This window comes from Vespula pensylvanica, chromosome 5, assembly GCF_014466175.1.
Source record: "Vespula pensylvanica isolate Volc-1 chromosome 5, ASM1446617v1, whole genome shotgun sequence".
NCBI lineage: Eukaryota > Metazoa > Arthropoda > Insecta > Hymenoptera > Vespidae > Vespula > Vespula pensylvanica.
The window spans coordinates 305,165-324,044 of NC_057689.1; the positions used below are offsets into that span (position 1 = coordinate 305,165).

Genomic DNA, 18,880 nt, shown 5'->3' on the forward strand with positions numbered 1-18,880 from the left:
CTCTTTAAATTTATTCTCAATAAATATTCGCTTATTGGTATTCCAGGAGCACCCACTCGTACGCGCTTCGCTTTGTATCAGCCGCATCCCTTTGCTAATTTTCGCCCGTTCCGATCGTATAATAATCGGAGTCCGATAATTTATACGATATATTTTATGCGACTTCTTTTTCGTATTCTCGATGATAGAAGCCGAAACTTTTGATTTTCACACGCGTCTCGTGCAATTCGAATCTCCGAGGTGGCGCGATCAAAGTGATCTTCCCAGCCGGTTTAGAGTTTCCACGAAGCGACTCGACGTCGATACAGGGCCAAATTAATATTCAATCTCGCCGAAGATAAAGGTATATTGGGAACACGCGGCTTATCGCTAATGTGTCTCTGTACGAGATAAATTTTACGAATTAATTAAGCAACAACGTTATGTACCAACGTTTTCTGCTTCGCGCGGAGCCACGCCGCGCGTGTAAGCGATAAAAGGCGGCCTTCAATGTTTATTTGCCTTCTCCATTGAGCTCGAAGAAAAGAAACGTAACGACGACGGTCGGTTACTTTCAAAGGACTCCTTTTCGAAGATGCTCGATCGACGATTCGCGTTTCTTCGTACATGATACATTCGCGAAATCGTATCGATGATACAATATTACGAGGAGAATCGATCGAACTTCCTCGTCGCTTGCTTTCAAAGGAAGATTCGAATCAATAGCGAGCGTGTATCGTGGGAATTCTTTCGCCTCGTAACAGGACACCAAACCTCTTGGTCCTACGATCGCGTGACTCTATAAAGTTCCATTTCGTTCCATCTTAAGAGGGTCAAGATATGTCCCTGGAACATTATTCAAGGTCCGTTGTCGGAATGTCGAGGCAAAGACAGAGAGAGAGAGAGAGAGAGAGGATCCTCTCCTTTTGGTTTGATAAGAAAGGATCTCGCGTGCATTTTTTCCTTTCCTTTTCGCTTGACGGCGATCGTAGGTGCGAATCGGTGCATCTGGGCGTGGCGAATTGCCGCACGCGAACCTCGAACGACGATCGAGGGCTTCTAAGAAGAAGTATTGCCGAAATATGCGTAAACAATACCGAAGGGAAACGAACCAGAGGTATGAGAACGAGACGAGAAGGTAACCAGCAGATTCGATCTCTTCCAACTGGAGGTATACGTTTTCTCGTCCTCTTTCAGAGATTTCACGTTGCATTGCCGAGAAGAAGAAGAGGACGGAGAGGAAGGAGTCGAGCGGCGCCCGATCGATCGATTCGCGTCTACAGCCACGAAGCCACCACGAAGAACGAAGCCGAAGGCGGCTTTCGTTCCGGACCGACTGGTTCTGTTTCTCTCTCGGCGTCGATCGGCCACATTAATCATATTGCGAACGACGCCGCGCCTCTCTTTATTTATTCACCCTCTCTCTTTCGCTGGCTCTCTTCCTCCGCCTCGATATCTTCCTCTCCGCACAACTCGGCCCGCTCGATATTCGTTGCATGACTGCTGCTCACTGATCCTGACTCGCTAACAGACTCCAGTCACCCTTATCTTCCTTCTTCCACCGTGTGAAATGGCCGACAGAGAGAGCGCCTATCGAGCTATTTAATCCGACCTTGCAACGGCATCTCTTAACCTTCTTCTTTTTTCCCTTTCCTCCCATCCGACACGACTTTCATCTACCATTCGTTCCTACCAATCTACCAGTCCGTCTCCGTTCTTTTTTTCCGAGTCATAACGCTTAAAATCTCGATCGCGACTCTCGATCCGACCGCGCGACCGTCCGTCGATACGAAAACAAAAATACGCTCGCGTCGACGCGAGCGTATCGATAAATGTCAATCTCTCTCTCTCCCTCTCTCGTTTCCTCTCGATTAAAAAGCGAATAAGAGTTTATTACTTATCGCAAGGAAACATCGGGCTCTCGACGCGCGAAAGTACGTCGAACCTTGCCCGGTAATTTCGAGACGAAGGAAGAAGAAGAAGAAGTTGGTGGAAAAGCGGCGATCGCGCTAATAAGAGTGGGCGAGATTATTTATTGGCCATCGATGGAAAGACTTACGCGCGGTCGAGCGAGCAAAGATTACAGGCTATCCGTGCTAACAGGATGGAAGAAAAGGATCCCTTGGCGAGAAAGGGACTCGAGATGGATATAGAGAACGGGGCGATTTGAAAAGCAACCGCTGGAAAGAATTTGGTGGAGAAGGGTAATGATCGTGATGCTGGTGAATATCTTGACAGGATGGAGACTGGCCAGGGGCGACTGGAAAATTGATTTTTTGAAAAATACAACCACGCCCGGGGTTGCTTCTGTGAATCGGTGGCGGTGCTAACCATCGGACGCGATCGTTTCTACCTTCCTTCCTTCCTTCCTTCCTTCGAGAAAGCCCTTAAGCATCGGCGATAAATCGAACGGATTACAAAAAGGAAGCTCTGGACTTGCGGCCGAGGAATGTCGGCCATCGATGCCGAGAGAAGATGCCCTTTATAACGTACAAACGCTCGCTTGCAAATATGTCGCCATTGAAAATTCCACGTTGCTTCGAAGGTGGTATCCTTACATCTCCCTATCCAAATAAGCATTCATGCTGAAAGGACTGATCGCCGAATGAAATATCATACACAAAGTCCAAGCAAAAGATAATCTCCAATTAAATCCTCCTCGATTTATAAATTATCGAATCGATGGCAGCAACTCTACGCTCGCGTCGTCGCGGCTTATCGATGACTCTCGATCCAAATATTACTTCTAACTTTGTAAGGAGCAAGTCCAAGCACGAGTTTTATAACGTGCGTGTGCGAGCACTCTTATCGCGCTTCATCTACCAACTTACTAATCGGACGAATTATACAACAACGCATTAATCATAGTAATGGCACGAGAAAGTCGTAACAGCGGTAAACGCGAAAAGACACAGCTAAGACGTGGAGCGTCGTTCGTGGAAGAATAAAACGACTACCTAAAAAGGTAACGAAGGAATGAAGTAGCCAAGGTGTCCGAGACGAAAAAGTTCCAGATAAGAACTCTCTTTCTCTCTCTCTCTCTCTCTCTCTCGCGCGCGCGCGCGTTTCTTCTCCTTCTACGGTCGCCATAAAAACATATATTTTAACATACACAAAGCCGTTTCCCTGCCATTATGTTTGTATTCGCAGACCTGGAAGCCTTCCGTCCCCTCCTTTCAACCTTCAACACTCATTTCTCCTTCACGCCGAAAAAAGAAAGAGATAGAAATAAATTTGACAAGTCTCATCGGTGATCTCTAGGCCACAGTGTTTCCCAAATGTCCGCCACACGCGGTGACAGAAGAAATATAACGCCCTCTAATCCCGACAAAAACAAAGCGACTGCGAACGATACCGGGTATTTAACTAATCGTACCTTTTTAATCACGTTCTCTCTTCTCTCATACACTGCCATTTGTCTCTCTATCAAGCGTCACTTTTTCGCGACGAAAATATCTTTCCTTCTAATCATTCGTCGCCTCGATTTAACTTTGAGAGATTTTTATTTTTATCTAGAAATCTAAAAATGACGATAAGCGATAAAACATTTGTCCGTACGTCTATGAAAAGCCGTAATGAAAAGTTCGCCGAAAGTGAGCCGTCCGTATGATCCATTTTGGATGGTCAAAAGAGTGCCAGTAACAAGATACTCACCGGCGCCCACTTTGGGAAACACTGTTCTAGATGCAAAGGAAAAAAGGCAAAGGTTTCGCCCACGCCCGAGGAGGAACAACTTGATACAACGGAGCCGTCTCGCTTACAATCTAGTCCTTATAGAATCCTTTTGAACCGAAAAGAGGGAGAGAGAGAGAGAGAGAGAGAGAGAGAGAGAGAGAGAGAGAGAGAGAGAGAGAGAGAGAACGATAAAGACAAAGGCAAAGGAAGGAACGAGAATGAGAGAAGAGAAGAGAATGAGAGAGACGGAGTAGAGTCGGTAGAATAAAGAGATGAGAAAGGGGCAAGGGGGAAATACTCTCAACGGCGTACACAATGGAGAGTCGGAAATTCGAGCCGATGCAACGAGAGAAGCATCTTCGGTAATGATGTAGCTAGAGATCTCACTCGGTGAATGGCTTTGTGGGGCGAGGGACGAACAAACGTTGAAAAAAAAATGAAAAAAAGAAATGTCTAGAAAGAACAAGTCTCATGGACGAAAAGAATCGACGGCATCTTGGGATTTATTCGAGGTCACGCGATAGAGCGTCCTCAAAAATGTTGACGATGTGAACGAACCCTTAATCGTGGAAGCCCGAGTGCCGCGCCTCTTGTATTAGGTAGATTTCTTAACGCCCGTTATCGAGATGCTCCTTTGAGTCCGAAACGAACTGCACGGCAAATCTTGCCGTAGGATCTAACGTCGTGAATCGGATCTATAATACTTCTTCCTTCGTGCATCCTTCGTACGAAAGACCTTGGCCCCTGTTACATCTATGATTCGAGTTTACTTTCGAGCCTTGACGAAGCTTCACCGCGATCACCCGACGAAAGATCGAAAATCGTAAGAAATGAAAGATCGAGCTCGCGTCGGGGCAATCTCTTTTCCATCGACAAAGTGATACAAACCTGTTCGCTATTGTCGTATTCGAGACTCGGCAACGAAGGCGAGGCGCTCCGAGATCGGCTACGTGATTTAAGGGACGTCTAGGATAGTAATGGAGTATAAACGTGACTGCGGGGGTGTGGCGAGAGCAGGTCGACCACATTTTGGAATCACTCGGACGAGTTATAAGCCTTTGAACGCAAGACATTTTCTCGACGTTTAATTGTGATTTACGGTACGTTCGACGCGAGGAACCTTCTTCTTCCGTTCTTCTTTTTTTCTTTGAAAAAAGAGAAAAGAATCCTTTTCGTTCCAAATGCAATATTTCGAACGTATAGCGGCCATTCTGGGCGAAAATCTAGATTATTTCGTTGATTCACGGCATTTCACGTTTTCGTGAAAGAAACATCGATCGAGAACGAAGACACGTGAATCACCGCCCACGCTGTTCATGAAAATTTATATTCGACTGTTACAAAACGATTCGCGGAACGATCCACGACGATCCTAAAAGTCCATCAAAGTATCGCAGGTCTGTAACGAGAGCGAAATGGTATAACGAGCTAATGAAGAGATCTCGCTGTCCTCGGAACACACCGACGGACACATATACGAGTTTCCACTTTTCTCTGTTTTTCGTAGACGCTACAAAAATTGAACTGTAATGGAGTGTATACTTAGTAAAGGTCTACGAACCACTCTCTCCTGTTGAACCTATTTCACCGGCATCTACAAGAAGGTACACATACTCTGGCTCAACGTCCGAGCAAAGTAGAAAATTGTCGATCGCAAGCAAAACTTTGTTTTCCTTCGCGATCCCTTCTCAACGTACACTCCTATACCTCCCACTCGATATCGTAGCGCGAACAAGAACGTACGATTCTTACGAAAGAGAAATCTATCTTCTCTCGCGATCTGCTCTCGCGTTTATATCTCTTCTATCGGCAGGATCAGAGAAGAAACGGTAACATCTGTAAAAGCGGGAGATCGATCGATCGAAGAAGAGAAAGAGAAAGAGAAAGAGAAAGATCGCCTCTCGATCGTGAGTGGTTGGCAGGCGCGCGCGCGCGCGTGCCCAGAGCTCCCTCTTATTACTCCGACAGGCTGTCTCCCCGTCGTAAAAGCCAGCTGTATGTAAGTGCGGCGTGTGCACGATGGGAGCCGGTACGTTGATGCAAGGATCGTGGGTGTCGGTCCCACGCGTCTAGGTGGGGCCCGTCCTCTCCTCCTCCCCCTCCTCCACCTCATCTCCTCAGCCTCCCTTTCGTTTCTTCTACTTCTCCTCTTTCTCCCTCTCTTTCTTTCTCTTTCTTTCTTTGCCTACCTACCTACCTACCTACCTACCTACCTACCTACCTACCTACCTCTACCTACCTACCTACCTATCTCTCTACCTCTCCTCCTCGCCTTCTCTCGCTCATCTCTCTCTCCTGGGCCCCAGTCATTACATATATGGAAGGTGGAGGTCTTCCAAACGCGATCCAAACGAGTCTTCGTGATGCCGTCGTGAACTCACGAGAAAAGTATTCTTCCTCTCTTCCTTCTGTCTGTCCGTCCATCCATCCGTCCTTCTTTTTCTTCGGTCAATTTTCTGATTCATCCCAAAAGATTTTCAAAAACATCGAGAGATCGATCAAAAATGTTGTCATTCTAGTTCCAGATATAAGAGGCACGAGTACAATCGAATATTTTCATTTCGGTCGATTATTCGAATAACCGAAACTTTGGAAATCCTCGAATCGACGCGAATTACGATAATGCGCGTATATTATTCAACGTATGCCAAGATCCGATACTCGTGAGAAAAAAAAGAGAAGATTATTACACGCGGCGATACCACTTTGCCGCTCGATCACCTATTCTTTTTTTAAGAGATCGAATCGCAAGACATCCGACACGATTATTAGTTATGAACCGTCAATGTCTCGAGCACGTAAAGCTCAATTCCATAATATACAGATACCTTATCTACGTTTTGTACAAAAAGGTGAGAAAAGAACGGAGTATAAATTCACTCGCATCTTCGATCAACGACCGTAGGACGGAATCTCCCACTTGGATAAAAAGGCATAAAAGGATAGAAAGGCCGCGAGTATCGCGAAAAGGGCTCGACGACAGCTCGCGTTACGCCTGGAAGCAGATCTCTTTGCAGTCTCGTTGCTTCTTTTTCTCCTTTTCCTTCGACGAAAACGAGACTTTGGCCTTCTCTTGGTGTACGAGCGTAAACATATGCAGATTGCCGGGTGGCAGCGTGTCCCCAAACTTTGCGTGCAAGATTATACACTTCGCGACGAGATTCCAGGACGCTAAGGAAAAAGGAAGAAGCCAGGAGAGAGAGTTTGAGTGAAAGAGATAGATAGAAGAGGGAGAGAGAGAGAGAGAGAGAGAGAGAGAGAGAGAGAGAGAGAGAGAGTAGATGAAAAGAGGGACGAGGGAGGCTGTGGAATCGCGATGCTGCCAAGGTGTAGCCAATATTAATAACAGGACATGTGTATCGAGTCCTCTGGAAGTTCGATGCTTCCGTACAACGCCGCCTTTCTCCTCCTACCTGACACGGATGCATTTTATTATGCTCTCCGCCTTGTCTCCTCTCTCTTTCCCTCCCTCTCTTTCTCTCTCTCTCTCTCTCTCTCTCTCTCGATCACCAACCGTATTAAATGCGATCGTCCTCCTGTCGTTGCGTTTAGCCGCTCCAACCTAAAACCAAAACGATCTCTTCGTACGATCTAAGACGTCACTATTAAAAGAACTGAGAAAGAAGCACTCGCACTTGGGGGCGTATAGTTATGATATAAAGCGTATAAGTGTGGTAAAAATAAAGGGACGGCTATACATGGAATGCAGCGAGAAAGTGGACGTGAGAACGAAGAACGAAACGGAGAGGAAAAAAGAGAGAGAGAGAGCATATACGGAGCTACCTTTTATTATTGATAGTTACATGGTCGCGAGGCCAGCAGGGCATGTACGAAATTAATTTCGTACACGAGGAGAGTCCCAATATATTTGAGGGGAATAGTGCATAAATCAGCGATCGAATGCATTAGCTTCCAAAGGACTGCGCGATTATAGCGTTTAAAAGTACGTGGCTTTTGGCGCTCGTGAAAGAACCACGGCCGAGAGAATAAACGAGAGAGAGAAAGAGAGAAAGAGAGACAGGGCACACAACGCTCAAACTAAAGAAAGACAAACGAAGCGGTACGTTCGCTCGCCCACGCGCGCGAATTAAAAACCCTTGGATAAGGCGAAGTCTCGGAGAAGCGTGTTGGGCGAGGGAAAAGAAGAAAGACGGAGGAAGGACGAAAAAGAGAGGTGAGCGTGGAAAAAAGACTCGCGAGGGACCACCCCACCATAATCTCTTCGAGAAGAAGAAGGAGAAGAGGATGAAGAGGATAAAGAGGATGAAGAGGAGGAGGAAGAAGAAGAAGAAACGAACTGAAAAGCGCAAGAACGTGTGGGACGACGAAGCCAGAGGCCCTACGAAATTGGCGCCACTACCAACCTCCCTCCTCTGTCCTTTTCTTTTATCTCTCTTCTTCTCCTTACTCCTCGATAAAACGACTGTTCACGTGCAATATTCGATTTTTTACAAAGACCCTCTCCAACGGAGAATATTCATGAGAGAGTTTAAACCTCGCGGGAAACGATACTCTGACGCTCTTAACGAGCCGACGAATATTTTTCTCTTATAATTATCGGTAATTACGTTAACGGCTAACATCCCACAGTAAGATTTCCTTAATAAACACTCAATAATTGCGTTGTTACGTGTATATTCTTTTGGATAAGTACATGGCTTCTTCGCTTTCTTACGTAGGTATATGCATGATCTTAACAGAGCTCATCTCGTTGCCTTCTCTATTCAAAAATATAGATGAAACTTTGAAAAAGACTTTTGAAAAGTCTAAAATATATTTTATGTCTTGATGACTCGATAAATAGTTTTATACGCGAATAGGAGGCAAGACAATGAACCGTATAACATGGACGCTTTCAGATTCACTGTGTATATATGTGTGTGTGTGTGTGTGTGTGTGTGTATGTATATATATTACGCTTAAATGAAAAAAATTTCGTTTTACAGATGCCTTTGCCAGACAAGAGTGGACTAAAAAAAACCTGATGATCTCGATCGGCTCGAAAAGGCAAGATCGTGAGATAAACGTACCTTTACCGAAGGTAAGAATGTGATTCGCGATAAAAAATCGTGAAAAGATATCTGGATACTCCTCATTTCTTACTTGAGGAAAATAAAATTATATATTATTACGTACTAAAGTGAAATTCAAAACAATGCCAAAGAAATATATCTTCTTCTTCCACCAATTCCATTGGAAAGGTAAAGTTCTTCGTGTAATGCGCCTATAAATATTATTCTATATAGATTATTTTCTTATTCTAAAAAATCACTTCTCGTCTTTGACGATATTGAATCCGGAATTAAAAAAAATTAACACGTCGGCTCATCGAGATTGTAAAAATTCTTCGCCGAGAGCGAACCAAGGAGGCATCTACGAGGCACTCTCCTCCCGCCAATTACACCGTGACTAATGCTCCATGGCCGTGGGCATCTTTTCGAAATTCATCAAAATAAAGTAAAAGTATCGAGTATACGCGGTGGTCGGTAAAGGACCACCGGGGAGAATAATTCATTATACGTAGAATATCTCGCGAGGAATTAGTAATAGGAAACTCGTACGATACAATTTCGTATAGCGTACGATGTATCACACGTTATGTGTACCACACACGTATACATTTGTACAATACGAGGTTAAGAACGACATCGTATATCTCTGCTCGCAAAATATAAACAATGAGAAAATTGAAAATAAGAGGCGGTGATATATTCGTTTGCTCGCACGCAACGATTATGTACGCAAACAACAATACATAGGAATCCGAGGAGCTCGAAGAACGGCATTAACGAAACAACAACGTCGACGACGACGACGCAGCTCCGCTCGTTTTTCATACTACGTACTTTCACAGCGTGACCCGTGGCATACCGTATATACAATAACTTTCTTGCTAATTATAAAATAGTGATACGACCGCAGTGTGCGTATAAACATGGTAACACATCGAAAAACACGAAGCCAATTATCTGCCGCCCGGTGAGAACGAACGCACGCCCTCTCATAAAGTGCTCGTCCCGTAGTTCCGCAAAGAAAAAAAGAACAATGAGAAGATCAACAATAAGGAATAATCGTATCTTAAGTTTTGAAAAATATTAAACGCGCCCTCGATCCTGATTGAAATCATTCAAAGTTTATAGTCTATATTTGATTGAATGTCATTCAATCATCGAACAAAGATCTTCCTCTTTGTTATACATAACTATTAGATGTTTGATCAAAAAAAAAAAAAAAAAAAACAAACGTACGAGTTATTGAAATGAAACGTACAACCTCCTTGCACGGTCCATTAACGTTATTACAAGTGCGGTGGCAGTGGCGGCGTCGTCAAGTAGAGGAAGCATAAGAACGTTTAACTTTAATTTTAATTTAAAATCATTGCGTCCGATGGGAGGACCACCTACGATCAGTAAGGAGGTCCGTCTCACTTCGAGAGGAGAGAGCTCGGGACTAAACCGCTGCTGAGAGTTCAGTCGGATTTCGTTTGACTTTTCGACGAAAGATTTAAGCAAATTCCAACTCGTTCAAACGACGAACTATTCGATTTATAAAATGATACAAAATCGATCTCGTTTCGTAAGTTTCGCCAGTTTTTGTTTATCCATCGATCCAAGAGTAAAAGAAATATCGCGAGAATGAAAAAGTTGGCATTTCGAAAACGGACGAATTAGTTCGAAAGTAAGAGACTTGAACGAATCCTTTTGCCGTCGAAGATCCATCGCTGAGCGAGCCACGAGCCAAGGTTCTCCAGGTAGCAGCGTACCCGACTCGGAGGCGGATGGCCATTGTTGAGACCTCCCACTGGGACCGCGACTCCTTGTCATCGCTCACATCGTCTGCGGCGAAGAGAAGCAGTCACAACACGACCGCGAGTGACGAGAAAATGCGTAATTACTTTGTCGTGAGCGCACGTGCGCCTCGTTCCTCGCTATTTCTCCGTTTCAAAAGGTGCGAAATGAAAACGAATACTGGAATGGAGAGGGCTAAGGGGAGGGGAGAAAGGATACGCGCAAACGAGGAAAATAATATTGTCGTTTACTTCTCGTAGAACGTAAATACGTATAAGGTCATAGAAAACAATAGACCGACGCAAAGAGTAAAATAGAAAAACGAAAGAGGAAACAAACGCCGGTGGGCTATAACGATGAAACGCTTTTACTCATCGACGTTATTAACGAGCCGCCGAGTAACGTATGTCGAGTACGTTAATGACGATGATCGATCGTAGAATCGTAACTATCGTTACTCGCGAAGGAGAATCGAGAAGCTCTTGGAGGAAAATAGAGAAATGAAATTCCATCTCGACGATTATTCGAGTCGATCTTCCTGCGAATCTCGCTAAAGAGAAAGAGATAGGCAATTCGATGACGACGCATAAAGCTTTCCATATTTCCATCCGGTACCTCGATTAATAACGCGTTAGAGCGATACGGTAACTAAACGGCGACAAATACGGAGTAGCGGCACTAATACGGAACACCGGGATTTATCGTCCTTACACATGCCTCGATTTATCAAGAACTACAAGAGCTACCTCCACGTACGTGCGTCACGGACACACGAAAGAAGAATAATGATCGGCTGTACGAAGCCACATACGTTTAGTAAACCCTGTCGATTCGTTAAACTTATCCTCCGACTTTGCGAGCCTTAGACGTTTATTTTGGTCTCTGCCGATCCGGCGATACGTCATAAATAGCCGGCATTCAAATTTACGTAGAGTAAGATCATTAAGGACTTTTAAGTAAATAACTTGAGACTCGCTCGTCGAGGATCTCCTTTAATCAGGGTTTTTTTCGTCGACCGTAGGCGCCAGTACCATGGAGGATCGTCGCAGGACATAAATCGGCATCCTCGTGGCGTATCGCGCGGACTGCACGCGAGAAGGACGCGCGATGCACCGACCGACCTACCGCCTACTTGCACTTGCACACTCGGCAAGCACGTACTTACGTACCTGCATGTACGTAGGATCGCTACGTACCAACGTATCTACATGCGCGTAGATACACGCTTGGAAGGAGAAACGCCGTGTGCGGGCTCGTGCGAGCCCGCGTACACACTTGACTAGATTTGCGAGCGTATTCGAGCTCGGCCTTTAAATCGCAATTTTCCACGCATAATTTCGTAGCGTAACGCAACGCAAACGAACCGAACGGACTACCTAACGTAACCGTAGACGCAACTCTGATTCCTCGTGACGATCCTCCAGCGCAGGACTCAAATTTTCTTTCATTTTCGACACAGACAAGTGCAAGACGTTGAAGTAGTATAAAACGTAAAGGTGCTTCCTCGTCATCGCCTATCGCCAGCACCACCTCCGCTTCCTCCACCTCCACGAACGTCACGCTTCTCGATGCGAAGGAAAACGGATTTTGCCCACGTGCAAAGCCCTCCACCCACAGGGTGGAAAAGGAGGGGAGATGGCCAATACACAACAATGAACGCTCAGGATTTATGTTGTAGCTCGTGCTAATATAAAAGCCAATTTATTTCGCGTCGGAGAAGGAAGAGAGATACCCCCTCTCCTTCTCTCTCTCTCGCGCGCGCGTTCTCCAACTCCTACCCCACTCTACTAGTCACTTTGTCTCAGAATATAAGCGCTGGACACACCGTTCTACAATTTATGCACAATAACTTCGTACAATAGGCAAAATTTATCACGAAAACAATGTCGAACGTACCTGGAATTTATGTACGAACGAAGCTACTCGGCCTTCGCTTCGGCTACTCTTAGAATCGGAAAGGACGTTGCTTTTTTAACGATTTGATCTCCCTCTCGAACAACTCGATCGCGTAAATCGGGCCGTGAAAGTGAAAGGACGGAAGGTGACTGTTGCCCGTAAGGATTATTGAACGTATCACGTGCGTGTTTCAAATTCGCTCGATCTTTCGAAAGAGATATTCCTAGACAGAGAATGATAGATAAAGGTGGAATGTTCGATCCACGGGGCGAGATAAAGAGAACGACGCATCTATTCGGCTTTCCTGCATCCTTTCCGTCGACGATGGAGCATCGCGCCTCGCGGTCGACCTTTCTCAGGGTGTTTCCGGTCATTTATTTTCAACGCGTCGGGATTCACGGTCGCGGGAACCACCACCACGGTATTTGGTTAATATTCTTATCCCAAAACGGTAGTTAAACTCTAAACCGGGCTCACAAGGCGGTACTTGGAAAAAGTTACGTAAATAATAGCTCCAGCGGAAAACGAAGGATTGAAATAGTATGTAGGTATTTCGACGATATGACTAACTAGCGATGTCACGAGTATCTCTTTCGTCCGTAGTCATTTAGGCGTTCCTCTAAACATTCCTCTAGCTTTCGACCTTGAGTTTCGTAATAAACGTTCTTAAAAGGTAGATACTACTGACGATCTCGGTCGTGAGTAAAGAATTGTGCGACTTTAATGTACCTACATAGCTACATTATCGCGACGATGGATACTTAAGATCGTAGACAGTGTTGCGCAACATACGTACAAGGTTAATTTCGTATCGCATAAAAGTGACAATTTACCGGTTACTTTTATAGAGTCAAGATAAAGTAGCCATCAAAAGAGTATCCATAAAAGTATCCATAAAGTGGCGTACAAAGAGGTATGATCTTCTCGTACCTTTACACGCCATTTCGAATTCACAGTCGTCAAGGATGAGCATTCCGAGTACGGAGAAACGATGAAATAACGAATTGAGATATTTATAGCACTCGGAAATCACTGTGGAGAAACGAACCCGTTCGATTAATAAATTTCAAAAGACGCAGGCAAAGACGAGCGCCTTACAAGAGTCCGACGTTCGAATCGAGCCTTTTAAGTTGGGATCACGATCTCTATCTGCACCCTTCTCTCCCTTTTACACATTTTTATCCGACGAAGAAACGCGTCGTCTAACGAACCAAACGATCGTCCGGACGAGCTAACAGGCAGAGTAATTTAAAGTGTAACTCGTCCCAAACGTGTTGCGCGTCCTAACGTGGGCATCGAAACAATGCGCCTGATGGACAATACTTATTAGTTTCGGGGAGGTGGGCGAGTAATTTTCTCAGTCCTTCTTTATGGTGCAGGAGTAGAAGCGAGTATGAAGCGAGGCCAAGAGAATGCCGCCTACAGCCGGAGCGAGGTGCCGGTCTATCATTGCCGAGGTTACACGAAATCGCTTTCGGAAGAAACATCTGAAGTTTCGATCCCACGTCTTTCCAGTGGTTTCAAGATAAAGAGGAGAGAGAACAACGTTCTTAAGCGTTAATCGATCCCACCAATTTTGTTATTAACGCGAAAAATGCAAACGCTTCGGTCTCTCGACGATAAAAGGGTCGGCCGTTAACGAACGACTCTTCGACCGACTTCTCGAACGATTCCTCAAACGACTTTTCGAAGGATCTACGAGGGATTAACTTTCGTGGGCACAAAGTCGATACCGCCGAACGATAAATCAGATCGTGCCGTTCCGAGAGAGTGGTATTAAGCCCCTATCGCATTACGCGGAAAATAGGGCAGCTTGACGAATATTTAGACCACGACCAGTCGAACCAGTCCCCGCTGGCGGATTCACCTCGCTGCGATATAACTTGCCCGCTGCCGAATCATGAATAAATTTTAACAAGATCGAGCACGCTTGTGATCCTGCGAGTTGCCGAATGCAGCTTGTACCTACACACGCGCGCTCGCATCACGCACGCACACACACGCGCGCGAGCGAGTAAATATATGTAGGAAAAAGTTATAAATCAAAAGTTCTAATCAGACTGCTTCATCGAGCCCACTTTTTGATAAGTTATGAAGGGAGGAGGTAGGAGAGCTTGAATACGAAATGTTGCTAAAATTTGGAGCCGAGAGACGAATCGAACGCCGGCCGATTCGATATCTCCAATTCCAAAACCGATCCTAAAACGTACGCCTTAAAGGAAGAAACCAATACGAAGTCAAGTTCGTCTTGAACTTAAAAAACTAATTTACATAAAATGTATAATACTCTAAACGCGCGATGATCTTTAGAAATCTCTCGGTTAGGTTTTATAGGCCTCTCGGGATAATTTCAGCTATCGCATCGGACAACTCGATCCTAATGAACGACGCGAGGAACTCGAAGAGAACGAAACGATTACCGCACGCCATCGTTGAAAGACAAAACTTTTGACTTTCTACGGTCGCGAGGGAAGTTAGTTAACGAATTTTTTCATTCGGACGAAACTAATTTAACGTGCTTAATAACTCCCCCTCGATTCTCGTAGGCAGTATCGAACGATATCGTAGGTAAATTATTTTCTGTCGTAGCCGAATAAAATTGGTTCGTTAATATCTTTTATCGAGAAAGCGAAACAAGTCGTACTAGTATGGAATACCTTTCCCTCTCTCTCTCTCTCTCTCTCTTGCTCGTAAAATCCTACACACAAAGTGTCGGACACACGCGATGACGTAAGTTGCATTTCACGGTAAAAAAATGTACAACTATATGTAAAGAGATAAATTGTGGCGAAACGCAGAGGCGCGCGCTCGTTCGCGTAACGATTCACAGAGAACCGCGAGACTACGTGTATCTTAGAATATTTATGCAAATCGAGAGCGTAAAATGCTCCTCCACACAATTTACCTCCTCGTTATCCCACGTTCTAGGATTAAATGAAGTCTTCTCCAAGGAAGCCCGATTAATATGCACGCAGTCTTTCTCTTTTCTGCTTCTCTGCTTCGAACATATGCACGAAAAATGTTACGATATATCGATACTAATCTAAAATCTTACGATCGGTATTTCGAATAAAGAGCTCGCCAGTGATCTTGAAAAAGCTAGAAAAGAAAGGGAGAACGGAAAGGAAATGGAACGTGCATAGCCTTGCGTATCGGAAAAGCTAATCTATCTCGACGCGTCAGCACGTTCATTCGTAGTACATACCGTGAAAATTGTAGTTCACCCACGTGAGATAAGCCGCACCTCTCGAAAGAACGAACGAATGAAAGGACACGGAGAAACATTTGAGAGAGAAGGAAAGAAATAGAGAAGCCAGTTTGGTTGACGCGCGCGTTTACAGCCACAGGCACAGTTACAGCTACAAGCGGTCGGTTATTTAGCCACGCTCCAGTAAGCGTTTTCAAGAGTACGCTTTGTGACCCATTATGGCGCGTGTCGGGACGCGTGTCGTAGACTCGGTGCAGGGACCTGCCACGCGACGCAAATATAGATGCGACTTCTCCTTTCTCTTTTTTTACGCCGATAACTATTTTCGATATCCCTTCTACTCTTTTCCTAGAGATCCTAGAGAAAAGCCGTAATTCAATGGTATTGAGAAAGCAGGCTTCTCTCGCATCAACGGGTTGCATCTGTCCGTGTGAGTCCGTGCGAGAAGAAATACGGCTCGATTTTCTGAATGACTGCACGTGTAAGCGCGTGACTGCGGAAGCTAAGAAGATACGATCCGCAAATAGTAGAGCCCGAACCGAAAAAAGACGGCGGAAATAGAGAAATGTTTTCCTAACCCAGAGACAAGAATAAATACAAGCGATGCGTATCCGTGAATAGAGAGAGAGAGAGAGAGAGAGAGAGAGAGAGGGAACTCGTCAAAAATTAGCTGACGAGTAGCTCATTTTTTTCAATAGTACGAGTCGATTCGAATCGAGATAAAAAAAAGGTGATAAAGAAAACGTCAAGCATCCTACCCTCTTGTTGGCCACTGTGGATAATTGAAAGCGCATCCACCGACGCGTTGAGTTTCTTCTTTTCCTCGCTTATACATGAGTATATTTCGCTGCTTCGCGAGAAGAGAGAAGACGCAAGCGCGAAATTAACAAACCAAGCGAAACGAAAGAAATCAAGCATGACGGAACAAGAACTCTATACTTTCTTTCGCATCTTTTGTTCCCCCCATACATATATTATTTATCTCGCTTCCTTATCTCTTTTCTTAGTACTCTACTATTGTTGGTTGAGTCTCTTGATCACATTTAAAATTCTCTCTCTACAAATATCTTATATATCTTCAATAATTTCAATTATTTTGCATTTATTTTCAACAATTTATGATGCACGTGAAATATAACTAACGAATAATTAAACAATAGGACATTCTGATTAACATTACATAGTTCGTAGCAAACATTAAACGTCGAATCAATTTATATTCCATTAACGTGATAATTTTAATTAATATTTCGTCATACGTAATTATTATTATTCTTGATCATATAATCGACAAAATCTAAATTTTAGTTGTGAATTAGCAAAGTATTAATATTTTAATATTTATTCGGAATTTGATTGAAAAGATTTCAGAAATACATTGATATATGCAGCCATTCGCCCGATAGTACTTGCGTTACATGATTTACAATTAGATTTCAATATATCGCAAGTAATATCGACCCAGGTCCCACCACGTGGAGGTTGCTGCTTATGGAGACCCTTGGACTGACTCCTTGACGACTATACTCCAAAATCCATGGTACCAGAGAAACGCGCTACTTACCGAGAATTTAAAGTCCCAATACTATTTGACAGGGCCACTTCCCGCTTAGGGACAACAGGATCGCAATATCGGAAGCTTCTATCACCACTATTCAGTCACCACAACCGTCAGTACTTTCCGAATTGCGAACAATTAAACAGAGTCCACGATAGGACTTAATCGCACCCGCAAATTTACGCCTTGCTCGTCTACGCGCGCATGGGTGTTCTCTTTATTATAATAACCAATCTCCTTATTATATAACAAATGAATCCATTCCTCGATGATCTAGAAAAGGAGAAGAGGAATTAAAGAAGAGAAAGCTGAAAAATATGGTGGAACTTGGAACTCAAAGATCGCTCTATCCAGACAAAACCAAAAGTATCAAAATTAAGTTCGATTATTAACAAAATCAAGGTAACGGGGTGATCATCGTCGCTCCGCGAAAATTCAGGCTAAAGTTGTAGACCAGAGCGTTATCGACTTGCGCATAACTCGATCATCGCAATATCGTAAGCTTTACCATTATTGAACACGAATGATCGTGCTTTCACGACGATTTCGCCACGAGTTATTGTACTCCTTGTATATTATACATCGTTTAAATAATTATAAAATTTCTTTCTAAGACCCGATAGTAATAACGACTGTATTTGCTCTTATTTTTTTTATTATAGAATCATCAAATGCCTGGACAAATTACCATGGTTTCACCGTGTGATCATAGCGAAATGCGTTTCCTTGCATCTGGGTTGCGTCGTTTAGAATGGGATCAGAAAATCTGAGCATCGGTTTACGCGTGCCAAACAAGGAAGCAATCGCTACTTTACAGAAACAAACCACACACCACTCTAGCGTTTATATGAAAATCAGTAGTGGGGACAAGAACTTCTTCTCTTTTACCGCAAAGTCTAAGGGGCGCCACTATACGAAACTTTTTTTTCATAAAAAATATCAAAAACATTTTTACGCTACGAGTCGAGGAATAATTCTTGAAATAAATTTTGATGAACAAGATCTCATTTTAAAAATGAAGGTTTAAGTAAGGACATGACTTTCTCGAATTTGTTAAAAAACTTTATTTTCATGCATAAACTATTGTCGAAAAAACTTCATTTTTTGACACGATTTTATTCAAAGAAAATAAAGCTTTTCCCAAAACTTGAGAAAGCCATGTCCTCGTTTGAACTTTCATCTTTAAAATGAGACCTTGTTCATCAAAATCGTTCAAAAATGATACCTGTAACAGCTTTAATCTGATATTTCTATAAGTGGCTTTATTTGAAAATCCGAATCTCAATACCGAGCATGTAAACAAAACCCGCGACCGACTTCGACAGTCATCAGTCTTCTTTTCTATTTCGACGAGTAAACATCGCAAATCTCTCCGTCTTATTATATTTATTATTGTAATATAATTAACTATTATTTAAATAACTGCTTAAATATTACCAAATTTAAGGTAAATCTTTTAATACAGAATTTTTTTTTTAATAAATCTAGGAATAGGATGAAATTATTTTGAAAACCGAATAATTATTGTTTATTTGATGTTTTATGCAATGAATAACAAATAACCTATATACTTTGTAAAATTATTTAAGATTATATGTTGTTGTACATATATACAAATTACTATACAAGTAAATAGTATTGTTAATAAACGATATTTTCTAATTTTCAAATTGTGAAATATAAATAAACCTTCGTAAAAAATTATATTATTGAATGGGACAAGCAATCGTAATATTGCCAAATACGTTAATGATACAAGCACACTTTTATTTACTA

At 43.4% G+C, this 18,880-nt stretch overlaps 1 long non-coding RNA gene across 2 annotated transcripts; it reads left to right on the forward strand.

Annotated features, from left to right (window-relative positions):
- The first annotated feature begins 931 nt into the window (after positions 1–931).
- LOC122629184 lies at positions 932–18,774 on the forward strand. Of its 2 annotated transcripts, XR_006327200.1 has the most exons (3): positions 932–3,337; positions 8,601–8,695; positions 17,767–18,774. It is a non-coding gene; the product is annotated as an uncharacterized LOC122629184 (long non-coding RNA). The 2 variants fall into 2 exon arrangements; XR_006327199.1 differs by lacking the exon at positions 932–3,337 and having other exon boundaries at positions 8,545–8,695.
- The last annotated feature ends 106 nt before the right edge of the window (positions 18,775–18,880 follow it).